The sequence below is a fragment of the Capra hircus genome, chromosome 1 (assembly GCF_001704415.2).
Source record: "Capra hircus breed San Clemente chromosome 1, ASM170441v1, whole genome shotgun sequence".
Lineage (NCBI taxonomy): Eukaryota > Metazoa > Chordata > Mammalia > Artiodactyla > Bovidae > Capra > Capra hircus.
Window position 1 is genome coordinate 60,675,985 of NC_030808.1, and position 17,416 is coordinate 60,693,400.

At 40.7% G+C, this 17,416-nt stretch overlaps 1 protein-coding gene and 1 non-coding gene across 3 annotated transcripts in view; both read right to left on the reverse strand.

Annotated features, from left to right (window-relative positions):
* Positions 1 to 17,416, reverse strand: part of LSAMP (limbic system-associated membrane protein) — a 711,239-nt gene that overhangs the window by 453,209 nt on the left and 240,614 nt on the right. The gene's annotated exons all lie outside the window — the stretch shown is intronic.
* Positions 12,047 to 12,119, reverse strand: TRNAK-UUU. The gene has a single exon. It is a non-coding gene; the product is annotated as a tRNA-Lys (tRNA).

A 17,416-nucleotide genomic window follows, 5' to 3' on the forward strand; every position in this document is an offset into this window, starting at 1 on the left:
GAACTAGTCACTTTAGAAACAATGACAAGTAATTTGGGGTCCGAATTTATCTTGAAGGAAGAGGTCCATATCCCTCTTTGTTTAATGAGGATTCTCTCATCTATCAGCCCTTATTTTGAGACATAAACAAAATGTGCAGATAAGGGGAGAGAGACCACAGCAGGAGACCTTGGTGTTACATGTTCAAGTCTGTGTCAGTATTCTGATTGTGCTTCCTCACATGTAATAGAAGACAGAAGTCAAGTTGGATTCTGTGATAAAGACTATGAAAAGAATGCCAAAGAAGCAGACTTTTACCCAATCCAGTGACGCAGGGTTTTATTGCTTGACACAGTTTGTTGAGCAGCCATGAGGCAATTCACAGTCTAGTACTTCTGAGAAATAATGAACCGTGTGTGCTGTGATATCAAATAAATGGAAGTTGGAATTGAAAGAATGCTTATGATCAGTCAATCGGAAAGATGCACAAAGTTCAGTTTTCGGTGCAAAATGATTCAGGAGTGATGACAAAGTTACCTTTGAGCAAATTTTAAAGATGTGAAAGATGAAGGTTTTCTTTCCATTTATGGTAATACCATAATATTTCCTGATAAACATCAGAACAGAAGGAAAAGCCAATTTTAAACAGCATAGAGAAGGAAGTAATTGAGAAACTAATCCATCTAGACTGACAGTTTTTTAAGCATATTCACTATGCAATTTCACTTTTACCATTTACCCTATTAAGGCAGAGATTCAATTTAGAGAATTTTGTTTAGAGACAAAATAAAACTTCAAAGAAACTACAGAAGTAAAATTAACTTCAAAGACACCCTTCTGAGTTGATTAAATACAACAAATGTTTACTTAAGCATTTAATAACCATCTAACTAATGTTTAAAGCTTATAAAAATCATGGAAGCAGTCTTTGGAGTTGCAAGTTTATGTAAGTGCTAGTTCCATGAAGCACTCTTCCCTTTTCATCAGTTGGATGGGTGCAACCGCAGGCAGATACACTGGGGAGCAGCACTTTGCAGAGAACCTGACTAATTTGTTCCTTTAAGCACCAAATACTGTTGCTTTCCTGCACAAATAATGAACCTGTGTGAAAATGTAAAGATTTCAAGTCTCATAAGTAAGCCAGGAATACTATGAGAATTGTCAGTGTATCACTTTGCAATTTGTACATTTTAAACCATGAACCTTGGGGTACATGGTTTAAAACCATGCCACCTTGGGGCTTCCCAGGTGGCACAGTGGTAAAGAAGCCGCTGGCCAATATAGGAGATGTGGGTTCCAGTGTTCATGCTTGGAGAATCCCATGGACAGAGGAGCCTGGCGGGCTACAGTCCATGGGGTTGCAAAAAGTCAGACATGATGAGCACACACAAACACACAAACTATATTCACAGATTCTGAAGGTTCACTGTCTTTTGCCAATTCTCTTTTTAGAACTACGGGACATTAATTTTAAAGCACAGAACCTTCATGCTGAAAAAAGACAATGTTAAAATTACTGATAGATCTAAGACTGTAAATTAAATGTGAACTTATTACTAAACTCTTAATAGAGTCAGTAGCAAATTATTATTCTGAACAACCAAATGTACTGTTATAAAAAAGGTAAAAAATAAAGCAACAAACCCTCAAGTAAATAACTCTGAGAGGTGGTTGTTGTTGTTCAGTCACTCAGTCATGTCGGATTCTTTGTGACCCCATGAACAACAGCACACCAGGCTTCCCTGTCCTTCACTGTCTCCTGGGGTTTGCTCAAACTCATGTCCATTGAGTCAGTGATGCCATCCAGCCATCTCATCCTCTGCTCCCTCCTTCTCCTCTTGCCCTCAATCTTTCCAAGCATCAGGGGCTTTTCCAGTTCTGAGGGGTGACCCTCATCCGTTGTGGGATGTTCTCAAGGTCTATTCTCCCTGTCATTTGCAATGGAATATAAGCTGGGCCCTGGCCCCTCAAGGAAGTCTCTGTTCCCTCGTCTTCCTTGCAGTCAGTGCAACCACGAGACTAAATTCTGGTTAAGGCGATGAGAGTGAAGGTGATACACGCCACTTCCAAGTTTGCACTTTAAATTATTGATCATGCACTGCTTTGCACCTTGCCAAGAGCCTACTGCTGCAAGAAGGTGAGAAGAGGAAATGTTTCCTGGGCCAGACACGGAAGCCATTTATTAAACATGCAAAACTGCCCTCATCAAGAGTGCCTGCTTCTGAGCTGTTATCCAAAAGAGAGGAATGACTTTCTTTTACATTTCTGCCACTGTCTTTTGTTTGTTTGCTTGTTGATCTTTTTTCCTAGTACATTTGCTACAGACTGTTAGCCTAAACCCTAACTAATTCAGCTACCAACCAACTAGAGAGGTGAGTTTAATTTGAGGACACTTTGAGCTGACTTTGAGGGAAATACAGGTGTAGATTGTCCAGGAGTTAGTATGGGTGTGCAATGATACATCAGTCAGGAGAAACCATGGTAGATGGGGACAACTGAGTGGATTAAAGTAAAAATAATTCACTATGAAAGTGATAAATAGCAACTGAGATGTCCTTCAGTTGGTGAAAGGATATTTAACTGGAGTACATCAAGACAATGAAATATCATTTGACACTAATGGGAAATGAGCTATGAAGTCATGAAAAGACATGGAATAACCTTAAATGCACATTACTAAGTGAAAGAAACCAATGTGAAAAGGCTATATACTATATGAATCCAACTATATAATAATCTGAAAAAGTAAGAAACCTCCAACATTACAAAGATGGGGAGAAGATCATAGATACAGGGCTGGCAGAGGAGAATGGATAAGAAAATTATAGAGGAAAGTTAAGGTACTCTTATGGCAGAAAGCAAAGAAGAACTGAAGAGCCTCTTGATGAAAGTGAAAGAAAAGAGTGAAAAAATTGGCTTAAAATTCAACATTCAGAAAACTAAGATCATGGCATCTGGATCCATCACTTCATGGGAAATAGATGGGGAAACAGTGGAAATAGTAACACTTTATTTTCTTGGGATCCAAAATCACTGCAGATGGTGACTGCAGCCATGAAATTAAAAGACACTTGCTCCTTGGAAGAAAAGTTATGACCAACCTAGACAGCATATTAAAAAGTAGAGACATCACTTTGCCAACAAAGGTCCATCTAGTCAAAGCTATGGTTTTTCCAGTAGTCATGTATGGATGTGAGAGTTGGACTATAAAGAGAGCTGAGTGCCGAAGAATTGATGCTTTTGAACTGTGGTGTTGGAGAAGACTCTCGAGAGCCCCTTGGACTGCAAGGAGATCCAACCAGTCCATTCTAAAGGAGATCAGTCCTGAATATTCATTGGAGGTACTGATGCTAAAGCTGATACTCCAATACTCTGGCCACCTGATGCAAAAAAACTGACTCATTTGAAAAGACCCTGATGCTGGAAAAGATTGAAGGCAGGAGGAGAAGGGGATGACAGAGGATGAGATGGTTGGATGGCATCACTGACACAATGGACATGAGTGTGAGTAAATTCTGAGAGTTGGCGATAGACAGGGAGGCCTGGAATGCTGCAGTCCATGGGGTCACAAAGAGTCGGACACGACTGAGCAACTGAACTGAACTGAAGGCAGCGAAAATAGTTTGTATACTATAATGATGGATACATGTCATTACACGTTTGTCTAAACTAATAGAAAGTATACCAAGAATGAACCTTAAGGTAAACTCTGGACTTTGGGTAATTCTGTATCAAGGTAAGCTCATCAACTATACCAGAAGTGCCACTCTAGCAGAGGATGGGGGAGCCATTCATGTGTGGGCACAAGAGGTACTCGGGAAATCTCTGTGCCTCTCAATTTCGCTGTCACCTAAAACCTGTTCTAGGAAAGTCTTGAAAAGCTCCAATGTTAATTTAGATACGGTGATTTTTATTTGTAAAATCCACCTCAATAAATGTTTATAAAAACAAACAAAAAGTGGAAAAGAAAGAAAATGGTGAATGACAAGATTTCTATACGGAAGAATCACAATCATGTAGCACTGCAGATAATCCGAGAGGTCATGCAGTCTATTTGCCTTCTCTATAACTGAATACATCCTACCAAATGTGAAGTACGTTTTCAGGCAGTCGCTTCTGCTACCGGAAAGTCACTATCTCACAAAGGTGCGCATCACGTTTTACAGAGATCAAACATGAGTGATTTCTTCCTTAGATGGATCTGAAATCCAACTAACCCTAGTCCCCCGTCAGTGGTTTAAGCGTTATTCTTACAAGTGACAAAAAAGAAAAAAAAAAGTTTACTCCCCCTACTACGTAACATTCCTTTAACTCTTAGTTTGTCCTGTTCTCCTTTAGTCTTTCTGTTTCAAATGAACTCCCTCAGGGTTTTTAACTTGTCTCTGACATCCAGGCCCGTTGCCATCTGGGTCACTCTGTAATGAATCTTCTTCAGTTTGATGACGTTCCTTAAATGTGCCCAGAATCGAATATGCTACTCTAGGTGTGCCCTGATGAGGACAGGGAAGAAAAGCGACATTCCCTGCCCTTGCTTTGGGCACTGTACATCTTGTAATAGGGCACATGATCAAATTATCTTTTTCTTATTTTTTTTCTGATAGCCCTGCTTTATTATCTGAAACCAATTACTCTTCTGTCTTTTCTGAGATTGCATGAAGGTGGGAGAATCTAGAAGCAGGGAAACAGAAAAGATTTGTGTAATAATCTAATGATGAGCTGATATACAACAGACACGAGACATTGTTTAGAGAAAAAATAATAGGCATAGTAATGAATTAGATGTGAATAGTAAAAATAAAAAAGGAGGGAGGAGGCAACCACACTGAAATAACTACTAGTTTAAAGCAATAGATTTAGGAAGGAGGAGTCTGGGAAGGAGCTATTAGAAGTGAAGAAAGGGCTTCATTGATGGTTCAGTGGTAAATCATTCATCTGTCACTGCGGGAAACGTGGGTTCAAGCCCTGACTTAGGAAGACCCCATGTCATAGTGGAACAACTAAGCCTGTGCACCACGGCTACTGAGCCTGTGCTGCTGCTGCTAAGTCGCTTCAGTCGTGTCGGACTGTGTGCGACCCTCGAGACGGCAGCCCACCAGGCTCCGCCCCTGGGATTCTCCAGGCAAGAACACTGGAGTGGGGTGCCATTGCCTTCTCCAATGCATGAAAGTGAAAAGTGAAAGTGACGTCGCTCAGTCGTGTCCGACTCTTCGCGACCCCATGGACTGCAGCCTTCCAGGCTCCTCCGTCATGGGATTTTCCAGGCAAGAGTGCTGGAGTGGGGTGCCATCGCCTTCTCCGGAGCCTGCGCTCTCGAGCCCAGCAACCGCAACTACTGAAGCCTGCGTGCCTTAGAGCCCATTTGTAGTAGAAAAAGAAACCATTGCAATGAGAAGCCTGGGCACCACAACTAGAAAGTAGCCCCCACTTGCCGCAACTAGAGAAAAGCTCACACAACAATGAAGACCCAGCCCAGAACAAAATAAATAAATAAAATTTAAAAATTAATTTAGAAAGGAAATAGGTGAAGAAGATTCTTTCAGTTCTGCTGAAAAGTTCACAGCTCGCTTTGCTTTTCATGATGGAGAAAGGAGGAAAATAAGCTACTTTGGAAATAGATCTTGTTCGGATGCAAAATGGGACAGGGAGAGGAACGCTTGCTCTTATGTACAACGGCACATGGAACCACGACGGGAGAAGAACAGATGGTTTGGTGGTTAAGATAAGCACTTAAAGTGAGGCTGTTCTTATCCTAAACTTATTCCAAACACCCAAGTTTCTTGAATCTGCAATATGACATTGGAAATATCACAATCAGGAAGCTTTCAGACGAGATTTCTGGCACTTCCTGAGGCAGTTGTATTCTCCAAGGACTGTTTTAATTAAGGCTCAGGAGATGAGTTCTCACTGCTGGTGGCTGTTGTGGTTTAAGCCCACACCTTCACCAAACAGATAAATTCATGCAGGTAATTGAGCCAAAACCCTTTACTATCAAGTCCCCAAGATTTATGGCTGTTTTTATCACCAAGCCTGTAAAGCTCCAGGAATTGTGCTTGAAAAAGCAAGGGCTTATCCTCCATGAAGTAAAGAAACTAAAGAAAGCATTTATGTGACAGAAGACTGACTGGTAGTACACAGTAAAGAACATTCAGCTTCAATGCCAGCTCTTTTAATAATGGATGACTTTGGGCAAGTTATTTGATCTTCTGAACTGTAGTTTTATGATTTGTTCATAAATGCTTGCATTCCTGCACTCATTACTTCCAAATTAATTAAGTGCCTACTATGTTCTGCACAGATACTTACATAGTCTCTGCTCCAAGGAGTTTATATCTAGTGGGAAGAAGCCCAGCAGATTTCAGTTTTCTAGTCATTTGCTTTAAAATGATACCGTGTACAAAGTACTATGCTAAACAGTTTATACAGTATTTGCTTATTTTGCACAAAAATTTTATGAGGATATTTGTATCTCCAATTACAAATGGGGCAACTGAGAATTAAAAAGTTTAAATAATTCACCCAGTTAATGATTTAAATCAAGTATTTCTAATCCTGGTGATTCTGTTCCCAACCTCCATACCACACTAGTCATATCTGCCCAGGTGCTGCTATGGGGGATGAGAGAGGACCATGGGCCACCACAGGCCATAACCCAAAGGATAGTAAAATAGTACATAGGGTTTGGAAGAGGCGTTTATTTCCACAGAGGTTCAGGTGAAAGGACAGCACAATTTTAAAATGGACACAAAGCAGGTCAAGTCTTAAAATCAATCAGCATGTGAAGATGCTACCGAACACTCTGCCGATGCAAGAAAGAACAGTGGATGTGGAACCTCTGGTCCTGGTGCTCAGGACGGGGAGGCAAGTACGGGGAGTTGGGGAGGAGAGGGAGGAGAAGAGTGGGAATCCATCCTTCCATATAGTCACCTTCCAAGAGCAAGAGGGCCAGGAGATGGTGGAAAAAGCAGACTTATCGACTAGATTTAAAACTAATGCAGGCTAATGATGCAACCATCCCAGGAGGAAATAACCCGGACCACAGTCAACATTATCACCTACGGAATGCAATGGGTCTTAAAAGGGCTTATCTGATGAGCTTTGTTTTAGAAAGTATAAAAAGAGTGGGTTTCTCCTAGATATTTGTCACCAGAACATACTCACAGTTTCACGAATTTAAAATGCTTCTTGCCACCACTGCATCTCCCTTATCCCACTGTATTCCCCACCTGCCAACAGTTTGACACAGATTTGATGAATTTGCTTCCCAATTTTACAGCACTGAGGTCTTCTCTGTACTCAGCAGTACTGCGTGGAGTTCGCTGATAATCTCCCACGACCAGGTGCTTCTCTTTTAAATGGGCTGCCTCTCTTCCCGTTCTGCTTTCAATTTTAGTACCGTGTAATCAGTCTTCAGCTTTTTAACTTGACTCTGAGTGGGCTCAAATTTTTTATTGGTAGCAGCTTATGCTTCTGCCCTTGAGCCCTAATAGCAAAAGAACTACATACATTTTAATAAAGTATCTTGCCATTCTGCCCTGTCATTTGCATACCTGTCTGTGTGCATGGGTATGCACATATATGTGCATACGAATACATATTGTGTGTAATACACACACACACACACACACACACGATTTTTCCAAAAGGAACAAAGAACCAGAGGAGGAGGTGCAGTGACAAGAGATGAAAGAAATTGAGGTTGGAACAGAAGCTAAATATGGGAAAATGTATGATAGAGGATAATTTGTCAGTCACTAAAAAAGAGAGTACTGTAACTTAGGGACATTTTGTGCTACCAAGCATTAGAAGAGGTGGACAGTTCGAGATGCCGCTTTCTTATTCCTATCATTTCTCAGAATTTGTTGTGATATGGAGCAGCAATTATGGGTTTGCAGGCATCATAACTTAAGGAGTTTTCAGGATTTCTATTTCTCAAACCGGAACTGAGGAATGAGATAAGGGATGTGGGGCCCACGTAGTTCCTACCAGAATCAAGCACCAGGGATTGGAAACAATTCTGACATGAGCAGGATGACCAGCCATTCTGTAGTCAAAAGAGTATTCAGTGGGATTCAGAAAGCATGGTTTCAGCCCTGACTCTGAGACGAAGAAATGGGAAAACAACAAAAACAATCAAAACACTTTTTTTCTAATACTGAAATTGCCAGTATATATATATACACGTCTTCGTTTCATTTTAAGGTACTATCCTATAGAAAAAATGCAATTCAGTTCAGTTCAGTTGCTCAGTCGCGTCCAACTCTTTCTGACCCCATGAACCACATCCCATTTCATAAACAAGAAAATAGAGACTCAGCAAGTTAAATAACTGATCCAAGTTAACAAATCTGATAAACTAACAGAGGCAGGCTTCGTACCAAGAACCTCAGGATTTCTGATTGTAGCCCTCTTTGCTTTCCCCTCTCACCTCCTAGCTAACTAGGGAGGTCACACAGCCATGCCAGCTATCTTGAGCCTCCAGGGATTTGCTGGGAAAATTAGATAACTCGTCTAGATCAGTAGTTTCCAAATGTGCATAGGTATGGGTACATACATGTGTGCCTATGTGCTTGAGAGAGGCAGAGCCTTTCTGAACGCAAAACCTTACACAGAGTTTGCTGGATGTTACAGACACTGGCGGAGCTGTGCTGATTAAAGACTGGTGTCTCACTATCTCCATCCTCACTGTGACCCTCAAGAGATGCCAAGGAATATACAAGTTTGCAGAGAGCAGCTTGAAAACCTCTGTGTAACATTCTTTGATCAAGTGTGTGGTGTGTGTGTGTGTGTGTGTGTGTGTGTGTGTGTGTGTGTGCGTGCATGTGTGTGGTCAGCGAGGCGGTGGTAAACCCAGTGACATGGTCTTTTTCTATTGTTCATCTTCAAAAGACTTTTTGGTCACAGTTTCAGAGTGTGGGAATTCATTTGAAAGATACTTATTAAGCATCTATTAAGAGCAGTCTTAAAAGCTAGTTTCACCTCTGTACTTGGAATTGGCAGCTGCTTCTCTTCCCAGAAGACAGTCCCATAACGATGAGGCTGTGCAAATCCACTGCTCTGGGTTCTAGCTCCAGCTCCAATGCTAAGCTCCATGATTTCTGGAATGTCACCACTCTCTGAATGCGGCTCCTCATTTACAAAATGAGGGTGATCTCTAGGACCTCTTGCAGCTTTAACATTCTATGATATTATGCCAATTTTATGACTTCAAAAAAACAATTAGATACTTTTTTTATTTCCACAGCACTACATCCTATGGGCTGACAGTTGCCTGCCATGGATGAAATTACTTTTTAATAACTATGTATTTGGTGCTCATTTTAAATTTTTAAAGTATCCCCTTCAGGGCATAAACACGTTTCCATATCTAGCTATTTAACTGTGAGGGAGGAAAAGGCTTAAACTCATAATTTTGCATTCTAATTTTGTAGGTTAGACTTTCAGTCTGGGTGTGAAGTCTGGGCAGTAAGAACCACATTTGCAAGCTGGGCTCCTTGAGCAGAGCACAAAGGGGCTTGGGGACAAGAAGAGGAAGAAAGGTGATGTGCCCCACTTTACAGAAACTAGGGGTGGGTTCTGAGAAGGAATTTAACATCTTCCTTACCTGGGCTGCTCTTTTTTCTCATGTTTCACCGTCTCACCCATTTTCTAAACAGATCTCTGTAATTTTTCCACAAAGAATCCTCTTTTAAAAATATAAGAATTACACAAAGGGTTAAGTATTTTTTAGTATAATAGACACAATGCATGCAAATTAAAGGAACTATTAACCTAGATTCATTTTAGTGTTTATCAGGGTAACAAATACTGGAGAGGCTGACAGTAAAAAGCACTCACATAATTTGGTCACATTGTAAAACGTACAAATCTTTGGATAAGGAACTGAGATTCCAAAATCAGAATGACATTCCTGACAATACTAGCCAAGAAAGTCTCATCACCAAATATTTATTAAGCACTTGCTTTATACCAAAACTATTTAAATTGGTCAAAAAAATAGAAATTTATCAATAGTAATCAAAAATTAGAACCAGTATAAACATCCAAGTACAGGAGATTGATCTAGTATAGCTTATCAATGCATTCAAATATTATAAAGCCACTGAATCTTAAAATACATAAGCTGCTTAACATTAAAACATGGTGGTGGTTTAGTCACTAAGTCACGTCTAACTCTTGCAACCCCATGGACTGTAGCCCACCAGGCTGCTCTGTCCATAGGATTTCCCAGGCAAGAGTACTGGAGTGGGTTGCCACTTCCTTCTCCAGGGGATCTTCCCAATCCAGGGATCAAACCCACTTCTCCTGCATTGCAGGCAGATTCTTTACCAACTGAGCCACCAGGGAAGCCATTTGTTTAGGCTATCATGTTAAACAGAAAAGCAAATCAGAAAATGGTTTGTACATTAATACCTAAAACTATATAAGATATCATTCATATGGTCAGCAATTTGAAAGAAATATGGAAAAGTGAAATGAGTTTTTATTAAAGTGGTGATATTGTGTGTGATCCTTTTGAAGGTGGTGTTAAATGATGATATTAGAGTACCTTTGTCCAGCAACAAAAAAGGGCTGCATTCCCTAATGGCACTTTGTGTGAATGTGATAGCATTTAGCTACAGGAGAGACTTCTTAAGGTTCATGGTGATTCCAGGTCCACAATGTGGCCGCCTGAGGTCTGACCATTTGTGCCGCCAACTACATAGAAGATTATATAACCTTTTGCAAACTTTCACAGCTCTAATTCTTTCTCTAGGGGAATACTGGAAAGTGGCTCCTTTGCAGATTTCATAAATTTTCATTTTCCAACTTCCCCCTCAGTCTCTTCTGATGACTTTTCTGAAAAAAAAAAAAAAAATCCTTCTGGAAGTTTCATGCTGTAGTACTACCTGTGGGTATGATTCCCCATGTGAGGATGTCAAATTTAATTAGATTTTGCTCTCTATTACTTAATGACTCAACTAGGCTCACAAGTCCAAGATCATAACCTCCCTAGTAGGCTGCCAAGTTAGCTATTTCAAGGAACAACTATTTGTGGTACCCAACCATAATTATTTCAAACCATGCCCAGAAAATAATAAAACTAGTAATACTCGCTTAATTATATCCTCCTTCTGAGGATACTCAAGCATTTCACAAGATTTCTTCACTCAGTCATATGTATAACACAGGCAAGAAACAGATGAGCAATATTAAAACATACTTCTAAGGGCTTCTTTAACAAGAAAAGACATCCTCAATTACCTCCTTTTCCTATACGAAATTTTCAGTACGCTGAGCAGATTCCAATGATATCTGACAAAAGCATAAGGAATCCAGAACTAGATAAAAATAATTTTTTTTTAAGGCAAACAAAGAGGATATATTTTTCTGGGTCCAAAAACATTCTGTTCTTCTGAAAATCTTTGGAGCCTGTTCACTTTCTAGGTCTTCATTGAATCCTTTGGTCTATAAAATGCCAATAAACATGCAACCAGTAAACAACATATAACAAAAATGTCGAGATCTGAGGAAAAGCCTGATCAACTCTACAGAAGTGAAAAGGTACACAGGAAAAGGCAGACTCATAGCCTTCCTGAGGGTCTCACACCAGCAGCCCATCTAGCTTGAAGCAACACTAATCAGATAACGATGCTCTGTGAAAGTGCTGCCAGCCCTAGAATGATTCCCTGTCTTTTTTGTTCACCATTGTCTCTCAGCACTTGGGACAGCATATCTTGCCTACAGTAAGTGCTTAGTATCAATCCATACTTGTTAAATAAATGAATCTACACTGCTTTTGATTTACTGATCAGACACAAATTTTCCCTGCTGTAACTGAAACTGTGCATTAAATGGACTTTGACAGTAATTTGAACAAAGAAAGTGAAAGTTGCTCAGTCATGTCCTACTCTTTGCAACTCCATGGACTATACAGTCCATGGAGTTCTCCAGGCTAGAACACTGGAGTGCGTAACCGTTCCTTTCTCCAGAGGATCTTCTTGACCCAGGGATAGAAGCGGGGTCTCCTGCATTACAGGAAGATTCTTTACCAGCTGAGCTAGCAGGAAAGCCCAAAATGAGACCTTGTCACCTGAACAGGGACTTGAACCCTAGACACTCAGATTAAAAATCTGATGCTCTACCAAATGAGCTATCCAGGCTCCCTAAGCCAGCTGTAAAGAGTATTTTGGGGAAATTCGTGATACAAATGCACCTCTACAGCTTCTCTTGCACTGCTCTTCACATAAGTAGAACTCTTCCAACTTTCTGGCCTCAATGTAACCACTCCTTGGAGTGGTCTTACCAGATCACCCAATCTGAAGACCCATCCCTCCAGGCATAATTTCATTGCAGCATTAATCAGAATATGCATTTATACAGTGCTTTGGGGTAAGCAGTTACTTCCCTCTCTTGTCTCCAAGTTGCATGTCCATTTTCTTCATCATCATAAATTAGCACAGTACCAGATTCATATCAGACGCTTAAATGAGTGCATATAACATATATTCAAAGTCCATTTTACCTTGTTTCAATTGTGTCTGAAAATACATTTTTAGACTCAGGTTTGTCTCTTAAACAGAATTTTCCCTTCTCTTCAACTTCTCCATTTTCCTTTTCCCTCTTCTCGTCATGTTAGTCAGTCGTGTCCTACTCTTTGCGATTCTATGGACTGTAGCCCACCAGGCTCCTCTGCCCGTGGGATTTTTCTAGGCAAGAATACTAGAGCGTGTTGCCATTTCCTTCTCTGGGGATCCTTCCGACCCAGGGATCGAAACTGGGTCTCCTGCATTGCAGGCAGATCCTTTCTCATCTGAGCCACCAGGGAAGGCTTTTCCTCTCCTCCCTCTCCTCTTATTCTATTATCATTTCACCACCCTCCTTCTTCTTCTAGTCTCTCTTCCCTGCCACCCTATTTATGAGTTTTATGAATGACAGCTCACACATGGAAGATATGTTCCCACTTACTGTCTATTAGGTAATGAACAACAAAAATGAGATTCGACTCATATTTTAAAGGGTCATAACTTTCAATCACATAATTTTGCCAAGCATTCCAACAGCTGTGATTTTAAAAGTCATCAAAATTCAGTCATGCTCGTACTGCTTCAAAATAGACTGAAGATAAAGCATTCTACTAATTTATATTAACCATATACAGAGATGTATCTAACTAAACACATGCTATATATTTGTACATAGGGAGCACAAGCTGTTTTTGTTTTGTTTTGTTTGGAAAAACTAGTCTAAGCCAGACGTAGAATGCAAAATATAGATGTGCAAGGTAAGCAAACTGTGTTAGTCATTCAGTTGTGTCCAACTCTTTGTGAGTGTACGTACTCGGTGGGGCCTGCCAGGCTTCTCCAGCCATGGGATTCTCCAGGCAAGAATACTGGAATGGATTGTCATTCCCTTCCCCAGTAGATCTTCCTGAACCAGGGATCAAACTCAGGTCTCCTGCACAACAGGCAGATTCTTTACCATCTAAGTCACCAGAGAAGACCAAGGTAAGCCAAGTTCAGTCTCAGGTGTGTCCAATTTTTTGCAATCTAATGGACTGCGGCACGCCAGGCTTCTCTGTCCATCAACAACTTCCTGAGCTTGCTCAAACTCATGTCCTCGAATCGGTGATGCCATCCAACCATCTCATTCTCTGTTATCCCCTTCTCCTCCTGCCCAGCATCAGGGTCTCTTCCAATGAGTCAGTTCTTCGCATCAGTTGGCCAAAGTATTGGAGCTACAGCTTCAACATCAGTCCCTCCAATAAATATTCAGGATTGATTTCCTTTAGGATGGATCTCCTTGCAGTCCAAGAGACTCTCAAGAGTCTTCTCTAACCCTACAGTTCTAAAGCACCAAGTCTTTGGTGCTCAGCTTTCCATATAGTCCAAATCTCACATCCATACATGACTACTGGAAAAAAACATAGCTTTGACTAGACAGACTTTGTGGGCAATGTAATGTCTCTGATTTTTAATATGCTGTCTAGGTTGGTCATAGCTCTTCTTCCAAGGAGCAACGGTTTTTTAATTGCATGGTTTCAGTTACCATCTGCAGTGATTTTGGAGCCCAAGAAAATAAAGTGTGTTACTGTTTTCATGTTTCCCCATCTATTTGTCATGATGTGATGAGACCGGATGCCATGATCTTAGTTTTCTGAATGTTAAGCTTTAAGCCAACTTGTTCACTTTCCTCTTTCACTTTCATCAAGAGGCTTTTTAGTTCCTCTTTACTTTCTGCCACAAAGGTGGTGTCATCTGCATATCTGAGATTATTGATATTTCTCCTGGCAATCTTGATTCCAGCTTGTGCTTCTTCCAGCCCAGCGTTTCTCATGATGTACTCTGCATAGAAGTTAAATAAGCAGGGTGACAATATGCAGCTTTGATATACTCTCTTTTCCTATTTGGAACCAGTCTGTTGTTCCATGTCCAGTTCTAACTGTTGCTTCCTGACCTGCATATAGGTTTCTCTGGTTTCTCTAATTTTCTTGAAGAGATCTCTTGTCTTTCCCATTCTATTGTTTTCTTTTCTTTGCACTGATCACTGAGGAAGGCTTTCTTATCTCTCTTTGCTCTTCTTTGGAACTCTGCATTCAGATGGGTAGTTTTCCTTTTCTTCTTGGCCTTTAGCTTCTCTTCTTGTCTCAGCTATTTGTAAGGCCTCTTCGGACAACCATTCCTTTCTCTTTTTTTTGGTGATGGTCTTGGTCACTACCTCCTGCACAATATCATGAACCTCCATCCACAGTTCTTCAGGAACTCCATCTATCAGATCTAATCCCTTGAATTTATTTGTCACTTCCACTGCATAATTGTAAGGGATTTGATTTAGGTCATATCTGAATGGTCTAGTGATTTTCCCTACTTTTTTCAATTTAAGTCTGAATTTTGCAATAAGGAGTTTTTGATCGGAGCCACAGTCAGCTCTTGGTCCTGGTTTTGCTGATTTATAGAGCTTCTCCATCTTCAGCTGCAAAGAATATAATCAATCTGATTTCAGTATTGACCATCTGGTGATGTCCATTTGTAGAGTTGTATCTTGTGTTGTTGGAAGAGGGTGCTTGCTATTCCAGTGCATTCTTGCAACAAAACTCTGTTAGGCTTTGCCCTGCTTCATTTTCTACTCCAAGGCCAAACTTGCCTGTTACTCCAGGTATCTCTTGACTTCCTACTTTTGCAATCCAGTCCCCTATAATGAAAAGGACATCTTTTTTGGTGTTAGTTTTATTAGGTCTTGTAAGTCATCATAGAACTGCTCAACTTCAGCTTCTTCAGATTAGTGGTTGGGGCACAGACATGCCTTACTGTGATACTGAATTGTTTGCCTTGGAAACAAACTGAGATCATTCTATCATTTTTGTGACCACACCTAAGTATTGCATTTCGGAGTCTTTGTGGGCTACCCTATTTTTTCTTCAAAGGGATTCTTGCCCACAGTAGTAGATATAATGGTCATCTGAATTAAATTTTCCCATCCAAGTCCATTTTATTTCACTGTTTCCTAAAATGTTGATGTTCATTCTTGCCATCTCCTGTTTGACCACTTCCAATTTACCTCGATTCATGGACCTAACATTCCAAATTCCTATGCAATATTGTTCTTGACAACATCCAACACTACTTCCATCACCAGTCACATCCACAACTGGGTGTTATTTTCACTTTGGTTCCATCTCTTCATTCTTTCTGCAGTTATTTCTCCACTCTTCTCCAGTAGCACACTGGGTACCTACTGATCTGGGCAGTTCATCTTTCATTGTCATATATTTTTGCCTTTTCATACTGTTCAGAGAATTTTCATACTGTTCAGCTAGTTTTCATACTCTTCAGAGAGTTCTGACAAAACGTGCTCCACTGGAGAGGTGAAGTGAAGTCGCTCAGTCGTGTCCGACTCTTTGCGACCCCATGGGCTGTAGCCTACCAGGCCCCTCTGTCCATGGGATTTTCCAAGCAATAGTCCTGGAGTGGATTGCCATTTCCTTCTCCAGGGGATCTTCCCAACCCAGGGATCGAACCCGGGTCTCCCGCAATGTAGACAGATGCTTTACCATCTGAACCACCAGGGAAGTCCACTTCTTGCCTTGAGAACCCCATGAACAAGGTAAGCAAAGCCTGCCTTCAAAAGGAAGAAAACATTATTCCTGCTGGTTTCTCTAAACTTCATTTGTTTGCTTTTTTAATCCTTTTTATTTTAAGTGAGCCAGTTTTTCCCACACTCATCAAAACTCTTCTTGAAGATGGTGCAAAGTATCAGAGAAGACATCCCTTCATAAAGCCTTCTGTGACAATTGTTCAGTTGCTAAACCATGTCCTACGCTGTAACCCCATGAACTACAGCATACCAGGCTTCCGTGTCCTGCCCTATCTCCCAGAGATTGCTCAAATTCATGTCCATTGAGTTGGTGATGCCATCCAACCATCTCATTCTCTGTTGCCCCCTTCTTCTTCTGCCCTCAGTCTTTCCCAGCATCAGGGTCTTTTTCAATAGGTCAGCTCTTCGTATCAGGTGGCCAAAATATTGGAGCTTCAGCATCAGCATCAGTCCTTCCAATGAATATTCCTCATTGATTTACTTCAGCATTGACTGATTTGATCTCCTGGCTCTCCAAGGGTCTCTCAAGTGTCTTCTCCAGCACAATTTGAAAGCATCAAATCGTTGGTGCTCAGTCTTCTTTATGGTCCAACTGTCACAGCTGGACATGAATACTGGAAAAACCATAGCTTTGATCATACAGACCTCTGTCAGCAAAGTGATGTCTCTGCTCTTTAATACTCTGTCTAGGTTGGTCACAGCTTTTCTTCCAAGGAGTAAGCGTCTTTTAATTTCATGGCTGCAGTTAATGTCTGCAGTGATTTTGGAGCCCAAGAACATAAAATTTGCCACTTTTTTCACTTTTCCCCCGTCTATTTGCCATGAAGTGTTGCGACTGTATGACACGATCTTCATTTTTAGAATGTTGAGTTTTAAGCTAGCTTTTGCACTCTTCTCTTTCACCCTCATCAAAAGACTCTTTCATTCCTCTTCACTTTCTGCAATTACAGTGGTGTTATCTGCATATCTGAGTTGGTTGATATTTTTCCTGACAGTCTTTATTCCAGCCTGTGATTCATCAGCCCATCATTTTGCATGAGGTACTCTGTATATAAGTTAAATAAGCGCGTGACAATATACAGCCTTGATGTACTCCCTTCCCAATTTTGAACCAATCTGTTTTTCCATGTTCGGTTCTAACTGTTCTTCTGGACCTACATACAGCTTTCTCAGAAGACAGCTAAGGTGGTCTGATATTCCCAGCTCTTTAAGAATTTTCCACATTTTGTTGTGTTCCACACAGTCAAAGGTTTTAGCATAGTTTATGAAGCAGAAGTAGATGTTTTTTCTGGAATTCCTTTGCTTTCTCTATGGTCCTGTGACAGAATGTGATTACAAATCGATGTTGTCAAGGTTAAAAAATATA